Source organism: Pantherophis guttatus, chromosome 16 (assembly GCF_059756535.1).
Source record: "Pantherophis guttatus breed Tessera chromosome 16, ASM5975653v1, whole genome shotgun sequence".
NCBI lineage: Eukaryota > Metazoa > Chordata > Lepidosauria > Squamata > Colubridae > Pantherophis > Pantherophis guttatus.
The window spans coordinates 14,549,941-14,566,664 of NC_142078.1; positions in this window are offsets into that span (position 1 = coordinate 14,549,941).

Sequence of the window (16,724 nt, forward strand, 5' to 3'; positions counted from 1 at the left end):
GCTCGTGTATTGTTGTGGTTGAAGCTGAAGTAGTCGTTGACAGGAAGGACATTGTGGCTAGAGATAATTGGTCCCCTCAGTCGTTCAACCTAAGCTGTTGAATTTGGCCAAGGAAAGAGAATAAACCAGAAAAGTTAATGAACTGTGAGTGTGCTTGATTACCCAAAGCAGATGGGGGGGAATCAATGGAAGTTCTGTTCTGAACCTGTTAAGCAGGTGCTGCATCTCTCATATGTGTGGGGTCGGTGGTCTCTTGAGATTGTTGGGTTTTTTTTACAGACGTTTCTTCACCCAGCTAAGTAACATCATTAGTGCTTGAAGGGAGTGGGGTTTGTGGAATGGAGGAGAAAGAGAAGAGCAAGAGGAGGAGGGAGAGGAGGAGAGGAGGAGGAGGAAGAAAAGACGAGAAGGAGGACAATGACTGTGGGGTTCCTGGTAGTCTCTGAGCTTGATGCTTTTCTTACAAACATTTCTTCACCCAACTAGATAGCATCATCAGTGCTAGAAGGGAGTGGAATTTTTGGAGAGGAGGAGGAAGAAGAGAAGGAGGAGGACTGCGGGGTCCTTAGTGCTTTCTGAGCTTGGTTGTTTTCTGGCAGACGTTTCATTATCCAACTAGGTAACATCATCAGCGTTAGTGAGTGTGGGAATTGCTTACTGTTTAGATAAGCGGGGATTTGCACCAGGCAAAGCATCAAGGAGAAAACAACACCCTAATCAAACAACTGCAAAGTGGGGGGCGGGAGGAAACCACACTCCAATCACCCAAACAAGAAGCAAACCCCACTCCCGCTAACACTGATGATGTTCCCTAGCTGGGGAATGAAACGTCTGCGGGGGGAAAAATTACGCACCCTTTGAACTTCCCCTGGGTGGGTGGGCGGGTGTAATAATTCCAGGATGCGTTTTATTTCTTGCCTTGATGGACAACCATCTCGAAGCGTCCATCTCACCCGTTCCCACGGGCACCCCGAGCACGTGGCATGCAAGGAATGTTGGCTTGGTAGGGACACACACACACACACACACACAAAGAGGCATTTTCCAAAACTCCAGCTTCGTCGGACAGGTTGCCTTTATGCCACGTCATCCTGCCAACGGCGTTTGCGGGATTCTTTTTTTTTTTTTTTTGAAACTTGGCACCCGGGGAACTCCTGTCGCTTCAGTGAATTCAAATAAAAGGTGTCAAGAGTCGCCCGATAAGAGGGCGGAGAAGAAAATGACTTCTGTCTGACTTTTCCTGATAGCCCGATAAGAGGGTGGAGGTGGAATTAAAAAGAAAGCCATGTCTGATTCTTCCTGATAGCCAAAGAAGCTGGAGAACGAAACCGCTGGTGTCATCCTGGTGTCCGTTTTTGCATTTGGTTTCAAAAAAAACATTTGGCTTAAAAAAACATTTTGGTTCCTGGGCAGGATTTTTCCTGACCGTGGAGTAAAGCCTTTTCTTCTCCTGGCACCAAAAAGGCTTGATTTTTAAAAAGTTGAAGCAACACCATTTTTAGACATGGAATTTCATCCTGAAACTCATCCTGGTGTCCGTTTTTGCATTTGGTTTCAGAAAAAAAATTTGGCTTCAAAAAACATTTTGGTTCCTGGGCAGGATTTTTCCTGACCGTGGAGTAAAGCCTTTTCTTCTCCTGGCAACAAAAAGGCTTGATTTTTAAAAAGTTGAAGCAACACCATTTTTAGACATGGAATTTCATCCTGAAACTCATCCTGGTGTCCGTTTTTGCATTTGGTTTCAAAAAAAAAATTTGGCTTCAAAAAACATTTTGGTTCCTGGGCAGGATTTTTCCTGACCGTGGAGTAAAGCCTTTTCTTCTCCTGGCACCAAAAAGGCTTGATTTTTAAAAAGTTGAAGCAACACCATTTTTAGACATGGAATTTCATCAGGAAACTCATCCTGGTGTCCGTTTTTGCATTTGGTTTCAAAAAAAAAATTTGGCTTCAAAAAACATTTTGGTTCCTGGGCAGCATTTTTCCTGACCGCGGAGTAAAGCCTTTTCTTCTCCTGGCACCAAAAAGGCTTGATTTTTAAAAAGTTGAAGCAACACCATTTTTAGACATGGAATTTCATCAGGAAACTCATCCTGGTGTCCGTTTTTCCATTTGGTTTAAAAAAAAAAAATTGGCTTCAAAAGACATTTTGGTTCCTGGGCAGAATTTTTTTTTTTGAAACCAAATGCAAAAACGGACACCAGGATGAGTTTCAGGATGAAATTCCATGTCTAAAAATGGTGTTGCTTCAACTTTTTAAAAATCAAGCCTTTTTGGTGCCAGGAGAAGAAAAGGCTTTACTCCACGGTCAGGAAAAATCCTGCCCAGGAACCAAAATGTTTTTTGAAGCCAAATTTGTTTTTTGAAACCAAATGCAAAAACGGACACCAGGATGAGTTTCCTGATGAAATTCCATGTCTAAAAATGGTGTTGCTTCAACTTTTTAAAAATCAAGCCTTTTTGGTGCCAGGAGAAGAAAAGGCTTTACTCCACGGTCAGGAAAAATCCTGCCCAGGAACCAAAATGTTTTTTGAAGCCAAATTTTTTTTTTGAAACCAAATGCAAAAACGGACACCAGGATGAGATTAAGGATGAAATTCCATGTCTAAAAATGGTGTTGCTTCAACTTTTTAAAAATCAAGCCTTTTTGGTGCCAGAAGAAAATGCTATACTCCACGGTCAGGAAAAATCCTGCCCAGGAACCAAAATGTTTTTTGAAGCCAAATTTTTTTTTTGAAACCAAATGCAAAAACGGACACCAGGATGAGATTAAGGATGAAATTCCATGTCTAAAAATGGTGTTGCTTCAACTTTTTAAAAATCAAGCCTTTTTGGTGCCAGGAGAAGAAAAGGCTTTACTCCACGGTCAGGAAAAATCCTGCCCAGGAACCAAAATGTTTTTTGAAGCCAAATTTTTTTTTTGAAACCAAATGCAAAAACGGACACCAGGATGAGTTTCCTGATGAAATTCCATGTCTAAAAATGGTGTTGCTTCAACTTTTTAAAAATCAAGCCTTTTTGGTGCCAGGAGAAGAAAAGGCTATACTCCACGGTCAGGAAAAATCCTGCCCAGGAACCAAAATGTTTTTTGAAGCCAAATTTTTTTTTTTGAAACCAAATACAAAAACGGACACCAGGATGAGTTTCCTGATGAAATTCCATGTCTAAAAATGGTGTTGCTTCAACTTTTTAAAAATCAAGCCTTTTTGGTGCCAGGAGAAGAAAAGGCTATACTCCACGGTCAGGAAAAATCCTGCCCAGGAACCAAAATGTTTTTTGAAGCCAAATGTTTTTTTTGAAACCAAATGCAAAAACGGACACCAGGATGAGATTAAGGATGAAATTCCATGTCTAAAAATGGTGTTGCTTCAACTTTTTAAAAATCAAGCCTTTTTGGTGCCAGGAGAAGAAAAGGCTTTACTCCACGGTCAGGAAAAATCCTGCCCAGGAACCAAAATGTTTTTTGAAGCCAAATTTTTTTTTTGAAACCAAATGCAAAAACGGACACCAGGATGAGTTTCAGGATGAAATTCCATGTCTAAAAATGGTGTTGCTTCAACTTTTTAAAAATCAAGCCTTTTTGGTGCCAGAAGAAAAGGCTTTACTCCACGGTCAGGAAAAATCCTCCCCAGGAACCAAAATGTTTTTTGAAGCCAAATTTTTTTTTTGAAACCAAATGCAAAAACGGACACCAGGATGAGTTTCAGGATGAAATTCCATGTCTAAAAATGGTGTTGCTTCAACTTTTCAAAAATCAAGCCTTTTTGGTGCCAGGAGAAGAAAAGGCTATACTCCACGGTCAGGAAAAATCCTGCCCAGGAACCAAAATGTTTTTTGAAGCCAAATTTTTTTTTTGAAACCAAATGCAAAAACGGACACCAGGATGAGATTAAGGATGAAATTCCATGTCTAAAAATGGTGTTGCTTCAACTTTTAAAAAATCAAGCCTTTTTGGTGCCAGGAGAAGAAAAGGCTTTACTCCACGGTCAGGAAAAATCCTGCCCAGGAACCAAAATGTTTTTTGAAGCCAAATTTTTTTTTTGAAACCAAATGCAAAAACGGACACCAGGATGAGTTTCAGGATGAAATTCCATGTCTAAAAATGGTGTTGCTTCAACTTTTTAAAAATCAAGCCTTTTTGGTGCCAGGAGAAGAAAAGGCTATACTCCACGGTCAGGAAAAATCCTGCCCAGGAACCAAAATGTTTTTTGAAGCCAAATGTTTTTTTTGAAACCAAATGCAAAAACGGACACCAGGATGAGATTAAGGATGAAATTCCATGTCTAAAAATGGTGTTGCTTCAACTTTTTAAAAATCAAGCCTTTTTGGTGCCAGGAGAAGAAAAGGCTTTACTCCACAGTCAGGAAAAATGCTGCCCAGGAACCAAAATGTTTTTTGAAGCCAAATTTTTTTTTTGAAACCAAATGCAAAAACGGACACCAGGATGAGATTAAGGATGAAATTCCATGTCTAAAAATGGTGTTGCTTCAACTTTTTAAAAATCAAGCCTTTTTGGTGCCAGGAGAAGAAAAGGCTTTACTCCACGGTCAGGAAAAATCCTGCCCAGAAACCAAAATGTTTTTTGAAGCCAAATTTTTTTTTTGAAACCAAATGCAAAAACGGACACCAGGATGAGATTAAGGATGAAATTCCATGTCTAAAAATGGTGTTGCTTCAACTTTTTAAAAATCAAGCCTTTTTGGTGCCAGGAGAAGAAAAGGCTATACTCCACGGTCAGGAAAAATCCTGCCCAGGAACCAAAATGTTTTTTGAAGCCAAATTTTTTTTTGGAAACCAAATGCAAAAACGGACACCAGGATGAGTTTCCTGATGAAATTCCATGTCTAAAAATGGTGTTGCTTCAACTTTTTAAAAATCAAGCCTTTTTGGTGCCAGGAGAAGAAAAGGCTATACTCCACGGTCAGGAAAAATCCTGCCCAGGAACCAAAATGTTTTTTGAAGCCAAATTTTTTTTTTGAAACCAAATGCAAAAACGGACACCAGGATGAGATTAAGGATGAAATTCCATGTCTAAAAATGGTGTTGCTTCAACTTTTTAAAAATCAAGCCTTTTTGGTGCCAGGAGAAGAAAAGGCTTTACTCCACGGTCAGGAAAAATCCTGCCCAGGAACCAAAATGTTTTTTGAAGCCAAATGTTTTTTTTGAAACCAAATGCAAAAATGGACACCAGGATGAGTTTCCTGATGAAATTCCATGTCTAAAAATGGTGTTGCTTCAACTTTTTAAAAATCAAGCCTTTTTGGTGCCAGGAGAAGAAAAGGCTTTACTCCACAGTCAGGAAAAATGCTGCCCAGGAACCAAAATGTTTTTTGAAGCCAAATTTTTTTTTTGAAACCAAATGCAAAAACGGACACCAGGATGAGTTTCCTGATGAAATTCCATGTCTAAAAATGGTGTTGCTTCAACTTTTTAAAAATCAAGCCTTTTTGGTGCCAGGAGAAGAAAAGGCTATACTCCACGGTCAGGAAAAATCCTGCCCAGGAACCAAAATGTTTTTTGAAGCCAAATGTTTTTTTTGAAACCAAATGCAAAAACGGACACCAGGATGAGATTAAGGATGAAATTCCATGTCTAAAAATGGTGTTGCTTCAACTTTTTAAAAATCAAGCCTTTTTGGTGCAAGGAGAAGAAAAGGCTTTACTCCACGGTCAGGAAAAATCCTGCCCAGAAACCAAAATGTTTTTTGAAGCCAAATTTTTTTTTTGAAACCAAATGCAAAAACGGACACCAGGATGAGATTAAGGATGAAATTCCATGTCTAAAAATGGTGTTGCTTCAACTTTTTAAAAATCAAGCCTTTTTGGTGCCAGGAGAAGAAAAGGCTTTACTCCACAGTCAGGAAAAATCCTGCCCAGGAACCAAAATGTTTTTTGAAGCCAAATTTTTTTTTTTTGAAACCAAATGCAAAAACGGACACCAGGATGAGTTTCCTGATGAAATTCCATGTCTAAAAATGGTGTTGCTTCAACTTTTTAAAAATCAAGCCTTTTTGGTGCCAGGAGAAGAAAAGGCTTTACTCGATGGTCAGGAAAAATCCTGCCCAGGAACCAAAATGTTTTTTGAAGCCAAATTTTTTTTTTGAAACCAAATGCAAAAACGGACACCAGGATGAGATTAAGGATGAAATTCCATGTCTAAAAATGGTGTTGCTTCAACTTTTTAAAAATCAAGCCTTTTTGGTGCCAGGAGAAGAAAAGGCTTTACTCCACGGTCAGGAAAAATCCTGCCCAGGAACCAAAATGTTTTTTGAAGCCAAATGTTTTTTTTGAAACCAAATGCAAAAATGGACACCAGGATGAGTTTCCTGATGAAATTCCATGTCTAAAAATGGTGTTGCTTCAACTTTTTAAAAATCAAGCCTTTTTGGTGCCAGGAGAAGAAAAGGCTTTACTCCACAGTCAGGAAAAATGCTGCCCAGGAACCAAAATGTTTTTTGAAGCCAAATTTTTTTTTTGAAACCAAATGCAAAAACGGACACCAGGATGAGTTTCCTGATGAAATTCCATGTCTAAAAATGGTGTTGCTTCAACTTTTTAAAAATCAAGCCTTTTTGGTGCCAGGAGAAGAAAAGGCTATACTCCACGGTCAGGAAAAATCCTGCCCAGGAACCAAAATGTTTTTTGAAGCCAAATGTTTTTTTTGAAACCAAATGCAAAAACGGACACCAGGATGAGATTAAGGATGAAATTCCATGTCTAAAAATGGTGTTGCTTCAACTTTTTAAAAATCAAGCCTTTTTGGTGCCAGGAGAAGAAAAGGCTTTACTCCACGGTCAGGAAAAATCCAGCCCAGAAACCAAAATGTTTTTTGAAGCCAAATTTTTTTTTTGAAACCAAATGCAAAAACGGACACCAGGATGAGATTAAGGATGAAATTCCATGTCTAAAAATGGTGTTGCTTCAACTTTTTAAAAATCAAGCCTTTTTGGTGCCAGGAGAAGAAAAGGCTTTACTCCACGGTCAGGAAAAATCCTGCCGAGGAACCAAAATGTTTTTTGAAGCCAAATTTTTTTTTTGAAACCAAATGCAAAAACGGACACCAGGATGAGATTAAGGATGAAATTCCATGTCTAAAAATGGTGTTGCTTCAACTTTTTAAAAATCAAGCCTTTTTGGTGCCAGGAGAAGAAAAGGCTATACTCCACGGTCAGGAAAAATCCTGCCCAGGAACCAAAATGTTTTTTGAAGCCAAATTTTTTTTTGGAAACCAAATGCAAAAACGGACACCAGGATGAGTTTCCTGATGAAATTCCATGTCTAAAAATGGTGTTGCTTCAACTTTTTAAAAATCAAGCCTTTTTGGTGCCAGGAGAAGAAAAGGCTATACTCCACGGTCAGGAAAAATCCTGCCCAGGAACCAAAATGTTTTTTGAAGCCAAATTTTTTTTTTGAAACCAAATGCAAAAACGGACACCAGGATGAGATTAAGGATGAAATTCCATGTCTAAAAATGGTGTTGCTTCAACTTTTTAAAAATCAAGCCTTTTTGGTGCCAGGAGAAGAAAAGGCTTTACTCCACGGTCAGGAAAAATCCTGCCCAGGAACCAAAATGTTTTTTGAAGCCAAATTTTTTTTTTGAAACCAAATGCAAACACGGACACCAGGATGAGATTAAGGATGAAATTCCATGTCTAAAAATGGTGTTGCTTCAACTTTTTAAAAATCAAGCCTTTTTGGTGCCAGGAGAAGAAAAGGCTTTACTCCACGGTCAGGAAAAATCCTGCCCAGGAACCAAAATGTTTTTTGAAGCCAAATGTTTTTTTTGAAACCAAATGCAAAAATGGACACCAGGATGAGTTTCCTGATGAAATTCCATGTCTAAAAATGGTGTTGCTTCAACTTTTTAAAAATCAAGCCTTTTTGGTGCCAGGAGAAGAAAAGGCTTTACTCCACAGTCAGGAAAAATGCTGCCCAGGAACCAAAATGTTTTTTGAAGCCAAATTTTTTTTTTGAAACCAAATGCAAAAACGGACACCAGGATGAGTTTCCTGATGAAATTCCATGTCTAAAAATGGTGTTGCTTCAACTTTTTAAAAATCAAGCCTTTTTGGTGCCAGGAGAAGAAAAGGCTGTACTCCACGGTCAGGAAAAATCCTGCCCAGGAACCAAAATGTTTTTTGAAGCCAAATGTTTTTTTTGAAACCAAATGCAAAAACGGACACCAGGATGAGATTAAGGATGAAATTCCATGTCTAAAAATGGTGTTGCTTCAACTTTTTAAAAATCAAGCCTTTTTGGTGCCAGGAGAAGAAAAGGCTTTACTCCACGGTCAGGAAAAATCCTGCCCAGAAACCAAAATGTTTTTTGAAGCCAAATTTTTTTTTTGAAACCAAATGCAAAAACGGACACCAGGATGAGTTTCAGGATGAAATTCCATGTCTAAAAATGGTGTTGCTTCAACTTTTTAAAAATCAAGCCTTTTTGGTGCCAGGAGAAGAAAAGGCTTTACTCCACGGTCAGGAAAAATCCTGCCGAGGAACCAAAATGTTTTTTGAAGCCAAATTTTTTTTTTGAAACCAAATGCAAAAACGGACACCAGGATGAGATTAAGGATGAAATTCCATGTCTAAAAATGGTGTTGCTTCAACTTTTTAAAAATCAAGCCTTTTTGGTGCCAGGAGAAGAAAAGGCTTTACTCCACGGTCAGGAAAAATCCTGCCCAGGAACCAAAATGTTTTTTGAAGCCAAATGTTTTTTTTGAAACCAAATGCAAAAATGGACACCAGGATGAGTTTCCTGATGAAATTCCATGTCTAAAAATGGTGTTGCTTCAACTTTTTAAAAATCAAGCCTTTTTGGTGCCAGGAGAAGAAAAGGCTTTACTCCACGGTCAGGAAAAATCCTGCCGAGGAACCAAAATGTTTTTTGAAGCCAAATTTTTTTTTTGAAACCAAATGCAACAACGGACACCAGGATGAGATTAAGGATGAAATTCCATGTCTAAAAATGGTGTTGCTTCAACTTTTTAAAAATCAAGCCTTTTTGGTGCCAGGAGAAGAAAAGGCTTTACTCCACGGTCAGGAAAAATCCTGCCCAGGAACCAAAATGTTTTTTGAAGCCAAATGTTTTTTTTGAAACCAAATGCAAAAATGGACACCAGGATGAGTTTCCTGATGAAATTCCATGTCTAAAAATGGTGTTGCTTCAACTTTTTAAAAATCAAGCCTTTTTGGTGCCAGGAGAAGAAAAGGCTTTACTCCACAGTCAGGAAAAATCCTGCCCAGGAACCAAAATGTTTTTTGAAGCCAAATTTTTTTTTTGAAACCAAATGCAAAAACGGACACCAGGATGAGTTTCCTGATGAAATTCCATGTCTAAAAATGGTGTTGCTTCAACTTTTTAAAAATCAAGCCTTTTTGGTGCCAGGAGAAGAAAAGGCTTTACTCCACGGTCAGGAAAAATCCTGCCCAGGAACCAAAATGTTTTTTGAAGCCAAATTTTTTTTTTGAAACCAAATGCAAAAACGGACACCAGGATGAGTTTCCTGATGAAATTCCATGTCTAAAAATGGTGTTGCTTCAACTTTTTAAAAATCAAGCCTTTTTGGTGCCAGGAGAAGAAAAGGCTTTACTCGACGGTCAGGAAAAATCCTGCCCAGGAACCAAAATGTTTTTTGAAGCCAAATTTTTTTTTTGAAACCAAATGCAAAAACGGACACCAGGATGAGATTAAGGATGAAATTCCATGTCTAAAAATGGTGTTGCTTCAACTTTTTAAAAATCAAGCCTTTTTGGTGCCAGGAGAAGAAAAGGCTTTACTCCACGGTCAGGAAAAATCCTGCCCAGGAACCAAAATGTTTTTTGAAGCCAAATTTTTTTTTTTGAAACCAAATACAAAAACGGACACCAGGATGAGTTTCCTGATGAAATTCCATGTCTAAAAATGGTGTTGCTTCAACTTTTTAAAAATCAAGCCTTTTTGGTGCCAGGAGAAGAAAAGGCTATACTCCACGGTCAGGAAAAATCCTGCCCAGAAACCAAAATGTTTTTTGAAGCCAATTTTTTTTTTTGAAACCAAATGCAAAAACGGACACCAGGATGAGATTAAGGATGAAATTCCATGTCTAAAAATGGTGTTGCTTCAACTTTTTAAAAATCAAGCCTTTTTGGTGCCAGGAGAAGAAAAGGCTTTACTCCACAGTCAGGAAAAATCCTGCCCAGGAACCAAAATGTTTTTTGAAGCCAAATTTTTTTTTTGAAACCAAATGCAAAAACGGACACCAGGATGAGTTTCCTGATGAAATTCCATGTCTAAAAATGGTGTTGCTTCAACTTTTTAAAAATCAAGCCTTTTTGGTGCCAGGAGAAGAAAAGGCTTTACTCCACGGTCAGGAAAAATCCTGCCCAGGAACCAAAATGTTTTTTGAAGCCAAATTTTTTTTTTTGAAACCAAATACAAAAACGGACACCAGGATGAGTTTCCTGATGAAATTCCATGTCTAAAAATGGTGTTGCTTCAACTTTTTAAAAATCAAGCCTTTTTGGTGCCAGGAGAAGAAAAGGCTTTACTCCACGGTCAGGAAAAATCCTGCCCAGGAACCAAAATGTTTTTTGAAGCCAAATTTTTTTTTTGAAACCAAATGCAAAAACGGACACCAGGATGAGTTTCCTGATGAAATTCCATGTCTAAAAATGGTGTTGCTTCAACTTTTTAAAAATCAAGCCTTTTTGGTGCCAGGAGAAGAAAAGGCTATACTCCACGGTCAGGAAAAATCCTGCCCAGGAACCAAAATGTTTTTTGAAGCCAAATTTTTTTTTTGAAACCAAATGCAAAAACGGACACCAGGATGAGATTAAGGATGAAATTCCATGTCTAAAAATGGTGTTGCTTCAACTTTTTAAAAATCAAGCCTTTTTGGTGCCAGGAGAAGAAAAGGCTTTACTCCACGGTCAGGAAAAATCCTGCCCAGGAACCAAAATGTTTTTTGAAGCCAAATTTTTTTTTTGAAACCAAATGCAAAAACGGACACCAGGATGAGTTTCCTGATGAAATTCCATGTCTAAAAATGGTGTTGCTTCAACTTTTTAAAAATCAAGCCTTTTTGGTGCCAGGAGAAGAAAAGGCTTTACTCCACGGTCAGGAAAAATCCTGCCCAGGAACCAAAATGTTTTTTGAAGCCAAATTTTTTTTTTGAAACCAAATGCAAAAACGGACACCAGGATGAGATTAAGGATGAAATTCCATGTCTAAAAATGGTGTTGCTTCAACTTTTTAAAAATCAAGCCTTTTTGGTGCCAGGAGAAGAAAAGGCTTTACTCCACGGTCAGGAAAAATCCTGCCCAGGAACCAAAATGTTTTTTGAAGCCAAATTTTTTTTTTTGAAACCAAATACAAAAACGGACACCAGGATGAGTTTCCTGATGAAATTCCATGTCTAAAAATGGTGTTGCTTCAACTTTTTAAAAATCAAGCCTTTTTGGTGCCAGGAGAAGAAAAGGCTTTACTCCACGGTCAGGAAAAATCCTGCCCAGGAACCAAAATGTTTTTTGAAGCCAAATTTTTTTTTTGAAACCAAATGCAAAAACGGACACCAGGATGAGTTTCCTGATGAAATTCCATGTCTAAAAATGGTGTTGCTTCAACTTTTTAAAAATCAAGCCTTTTTGGTGCCAGGAGAAGAAAAGGCAATACTCCACGGTCAGGAAAAATCCTGCCCAGGAACCAAAATGTTTTTTGAAGCCAAATTTTTTTTTTGAAACCAAATGCAAAAACGGACACCAGGATGAGATTAAGGATGAAATTCCATGTCTAAAAATGGTGTTGCTTCAACTTTTTAAAAATCAAGCCTTTTTGGTGCCAGGAGAAGAAAAGGCTTTACTCCACGGTCAGGAAAAATCCTGCCCAGGAACCAAAATGTTTTTTGAAGCCAAATTTTTTTTTTGAAACCAAATGCAAAAACGGACACCAGGATGAGTTTCAGGATGAAATTCCATGTCTAAAAATGGTGTTGCTTCAACTTTTTAAAAATCAAGCCTTTTTGGTGCCAGGAGAAGAAAAGGCTATACTCCACGGTCAGGAAAAATCCTGCCCAGGAACCAAAATGTTTTTTGAAGCCAAATGTTTTTTTTGAAACCAAATGAAAAAACGGACACCAGGATGAGATTAAGGATGAAATTCCATGTCTAAAAATGGTGTTGCTTCAACTTTTTAAAAATCAAGCCTTTTTGGTGCCAGGAGAAGAAAAGGCTTTACTCCACGGTCAGGAAAAATCCTGCCCAGAAACCAAAATGTTTTTTGAAGCCAAATTTTTTTTTTGAAACCAAATGCAAAAACGGACACCAGAATGAGATTAAGGATGAAATTCCATGTCTAAAAATGGTGTTGCTTCAACTTTTTAAAAATCAAGCCTTTTTGGTGCCAGGAGAAGAAAAGGCTTTACTCCACGGTCAGGAAAAATCCTGCCCAGGAACCAAAATGTTTTTTGAAGCCAAATTTTTTTTTTGAAACCAAATGCAAAAACGGACACCAGGATGAGTTTCCTGATGAAATTCCATGTCTAAAAATGGTGTTGCTTCAACTTTTTAAAAATCAAGCCTTTTTGGTGCCAGGAGAAGAAAAGGCTTTACTCCACGGTCAGGAAAAATCCTGCCCAGGAACCAAAATGTTTTTTGAAGCCAAATTTTTTTTTTGAAACCAAATGCAAAAACGGACACCAGGATGAGTTTCCTGATGAAATTCCATGTCTAAAAATGGTGTTGCTTCAACTTTTTAAAAATCAAGCCTTTTTGGTGCCAGGAGAAGAAAAGGCTTTACTCGACGGTCAGGAAAAATCCTGCCCAGGAACCAAAATGTTTTTTGAAGCCAAATTTTTTTTTTGAAACCAAATGCAAAAACGGACACCAGGATGAGATTAAGGATGAAATTCCATGTCTAAAAATGGTGTTGCTTTAACTTTTTAAAAATCAAGCCTTTTTGGTGCCAGGAGAAGAAAAGGCTTTACTCCACGGTCAGGAAAAATCCTGCCCAGGAACCAAAATGTTTTTTGAAGCCAAATTTTTTTTTTTGAAACCAAATACAAAAACGGACACCAGGATGAGATTAAGGATGAAATTCCATGTCTAAAAATGGTGTTGCTTCAACTTTTTAAAAATCAAGCCTTTTTGGTGCCAGGAGAAGAAAAGGCTTTACTCCACAGTCAGGAAAAATCCTGCCCAGGAACCAAAATGTTTTTTGAAGCCAAATTTTTTTTTTTGAAACCAAATGCAAAAACGGACACCAGGATGAGATTAAGGATGAAATTCCATGTCTAAAAATGGTGTTGCTTCAACTTTTTAAAAATCAAGCCTTTTTGGTGCCAGGAGAAGAAAAGGCTATACTCCACGGTCAGGAAAAATCCTGCCCAGGAACCAAAATGTTTTTTGAAGCCAAATTTTTTTTTTTGAAACCAAATGCAAAAACGGACACCAGGATGAGATTAAGGATGAAATTCCATGTCTAAAAATGGTGTTGCTTCAACTTTTTAAAAATCAAGCCTTTTTGGTGCCAGGAGAAGAAAAGGCTTTACTCCACGGTCAGGAAAAATCCTGCCCAGGAACCAAAATGTTTTTTGAAGCCAAATTTTTTTTTTGAAACCTAGTGCAAAAACGGACACCAGGATGAGTTTCAGGATGAAATTCCATGTCTAAAAATGGTGTTGCTTCAACTTTTTAAAAATCAAGCCTTTTTGGTGCCAGGAGAAGAAAAGGCTTTACTCCACGGTCAGGAAAAATCCTGCCCAGAAACCAAAATGTTTTTTGAAGCCAAATTTTTTTTTTGAAACCAAATACAAAAACGGACACCAGGATGAGTTTCCTGATGAAATTCCATGTCTAAAAATGGTGTTGCTTCAACTTTTTAAAAATCAAGCCTTTTTGGTGCCAGGAGAAGAAAAGGCTATACTCCACGGTCAGGAAAAATCCTGCCCAGGAACCAAAATGTTTTTTGAAGCCAAATTTTTTTTTTGAAACCAAATACAAAAACGGACACCAGGCTGAGATTCAGGATGAAATTCCATGTCTAAAAATGGTGTTGCTTCAACTTTTTAAAAATCAAGCCTTTTTGGTGCCAGGAGAAGAAAAGGCTTTACTCCACGGTCAGGAAAAATCCTGCCCAGGAACCAAAATGTTTTTTGAAGCCAAATTTTTTTTTTGAAACCAAATGCAAAAACGGACACCAGGATGAGATTAAGGATGAAATTCCATGTCTAAAAATGGTGTTGCTTCAACTTTTTAAAAATCAAGCCTTTTTGGTGCCAGGAGAAGAAAAGGCTTTACTCCACGGTCAGGAAAAATCCTGCCCAGGAACCAAAATGTTTTTTGAAGCCAAATTTTTTTTTTGAAACCAAATGCAAAAACGGACACCAGGATGAGTTTCCTGATGAAATTCCATGTCTAAAAATGGTGTTGCTTCAACTTTTTAAAAATCAAGCCTTTTTGGTGCCAGGAGAAGAAAAGGCTTTACTCCACGGTCAGGAAAAATCCTGCCCAGAAACCAAAATGTTTTTTGAAGCCAAATTTTTTTTTTGAAACCAAATACAAAAACGGACACCAGGATGAGTTTCCTGATGAAATTCCATGTCTAAAAATGGTGTTGCTTCAACTTTTAAAAAATCAAGCCTTTTTGGTGCCAGGAGAAGAAAAGGCTTTACTCGACGGTCAGGAAAAATCCTGCCCAGGAACCAAAATGTTTTTTGAAGCCAATTTTTTTTTTTGAAACCAAATGCAAAAACGGACACCAGGATGAGATTAAGGATGAAATTCCATGTCTAAAAATGGTGTTGCTTCAACTTTTTAAAAATCAAGCCTTTTTGGTGCCAGGAGAAGAAAACGCTATACTCCACGGTCAGGAAAAATCCTGCCCAGGAACCAAAATGTTTTTTGAAGCCAAATTTTTTTTTTGAAACCAAATACAAAAACGGACACCAGGCTGAGATTCAGGATGAAATTCCATGTCTAAAAATGGTGTTGCTTCAACTTTTTAAAAATCAAGCCTTTTTGGTGCCAGGAGAAGAAAAGGCTTTACTCCACGGTCAGGAAAAATCCAGCCCAGGAACCAAAATGTTTTTTGAAGCCAAATGTTTTTTTTGAAACCAAATGCAAAAACGGACACCAGGATGAGATTAAGGATGAAATTCCATGTCTAAAAATGGTGTTGCTTCAACTTTTTAAAAATCAAGCCTTTTTGGTGCCAGGAGAAGAAAAGGCTTTACTCCACGGTCAGGAAAAATCCTGCCCAGGAACCAAAATGTTTTTTGAAGCCAAATGTTTTTTTTGAAACCAAATGCAAAAACGGACACCAGGATGAGATTAAGGATGAAATTCCATGTCTAAAAATGGTGTTGCTTCAACTTTTTAAAAATCAAGCCTTTTTGGTGCCAGGAGAAGAAAAGGCTTTACTCCACGGTCAGGAAAAATCCTGTCCAGGAACCAAAATGTTTTTTGAAGCCAAATGTTTTTTTTGAAACCAAATGCAAAAACGGACACCAGGATGAGATTAAGGATGAAATTCCATGTCTAAAAATGGTGTTGCTTCAACTTTTTAAAAATCAAGCCTTTTTGGTGCCAGGAGAAGAAAAGGCTTTACTCCACGGTCAGGAAAAATCCTGCCCAGGAACCAAAATGTTTTTTGAAGCCAAATGTTTTTTTTGAAACCAAATGCAAAAACGGACACCAGGATGAGATTAAGGATGAAATTCCATGTCTAAAAATGGTGTTGCTTCAACTTTTTAAAAATCAAGCCTTTTTGGTGCCAGGAGAAGAAAAGGCTTTACTCCACGGTCAGGAAAAATCCTGCCCAGAAACCAAAATGTTTTTTGAAGCCAAATTTTTTTTTTGAAACCAAATGCAAAAACGGACACCAGGATGAGATTAAGAATGAAATTCCATGTCTAAAAATGGTGTTGCTTCAACTTTTTAAAAATCAAGCCTTTTTGGTGCCAGGAGAAGAAAAGGCTTTACTCCACGGTCAGGAAAAATCCTGCCCAGGAACCAAAATGTTTTTTGACGCCAAATTTTTTTTTTGAAACCAAATGCAAAAACGGACACCAGGATGAGTTTCCTGATGAAATTCCATGTCTAAAAATGGTGTTGCTTCAACTTTTTAAAAATCAAGCCTTTTTGGTGCCAGGAGAAGAAAAGGCTATACTCCACGGTCAGGAAAAATCCAGCCCAGGAACCAAAATGTTTTTTGAAGCCAAATGTTTTTTTTGAAACCAAATGCAAAAACGGACACCAGGATGAGATTAAGGATGAAATTCCATGTCTAAAAATGGTGTTGCTTCAACTTTTTAAAAATCAAGCCTTTATGGTGCCAGTAGAAGAAAAGGCTTTACTCCACGGTCAGGAAAAATCCTGCCCAGGAACCAAAATGTTTTTTGAAGCCAAATGTTTTTTTTGAAACCAAATGCAAAAACGGACACCAGGATGAGATTAAGGATGAAATTCCATGTCTAAAAATGGTGTTGCTTCAACTTTTTAAAAATCAAGCCTTTTTGGTGCCAGGAGAAGAAAAGGCTTTACTCCACGGTCAGGAAAAATCCTGCCCAGGAACCAAAATGTTTTTTGAAGCCAAATGTTTTTTTTGAAACCAAATGCAAAAACGGACACCAGGATGAGATTAAGGATGAAATTCCATGTCTAAAAATGGTGTTGCTTCAACTTTTTAAAAATCAAGCCTTTTTGGTGCCAGGAGAAGAAAAGGCTTTACTCCACGGTCAGGAAAAATCCTGCC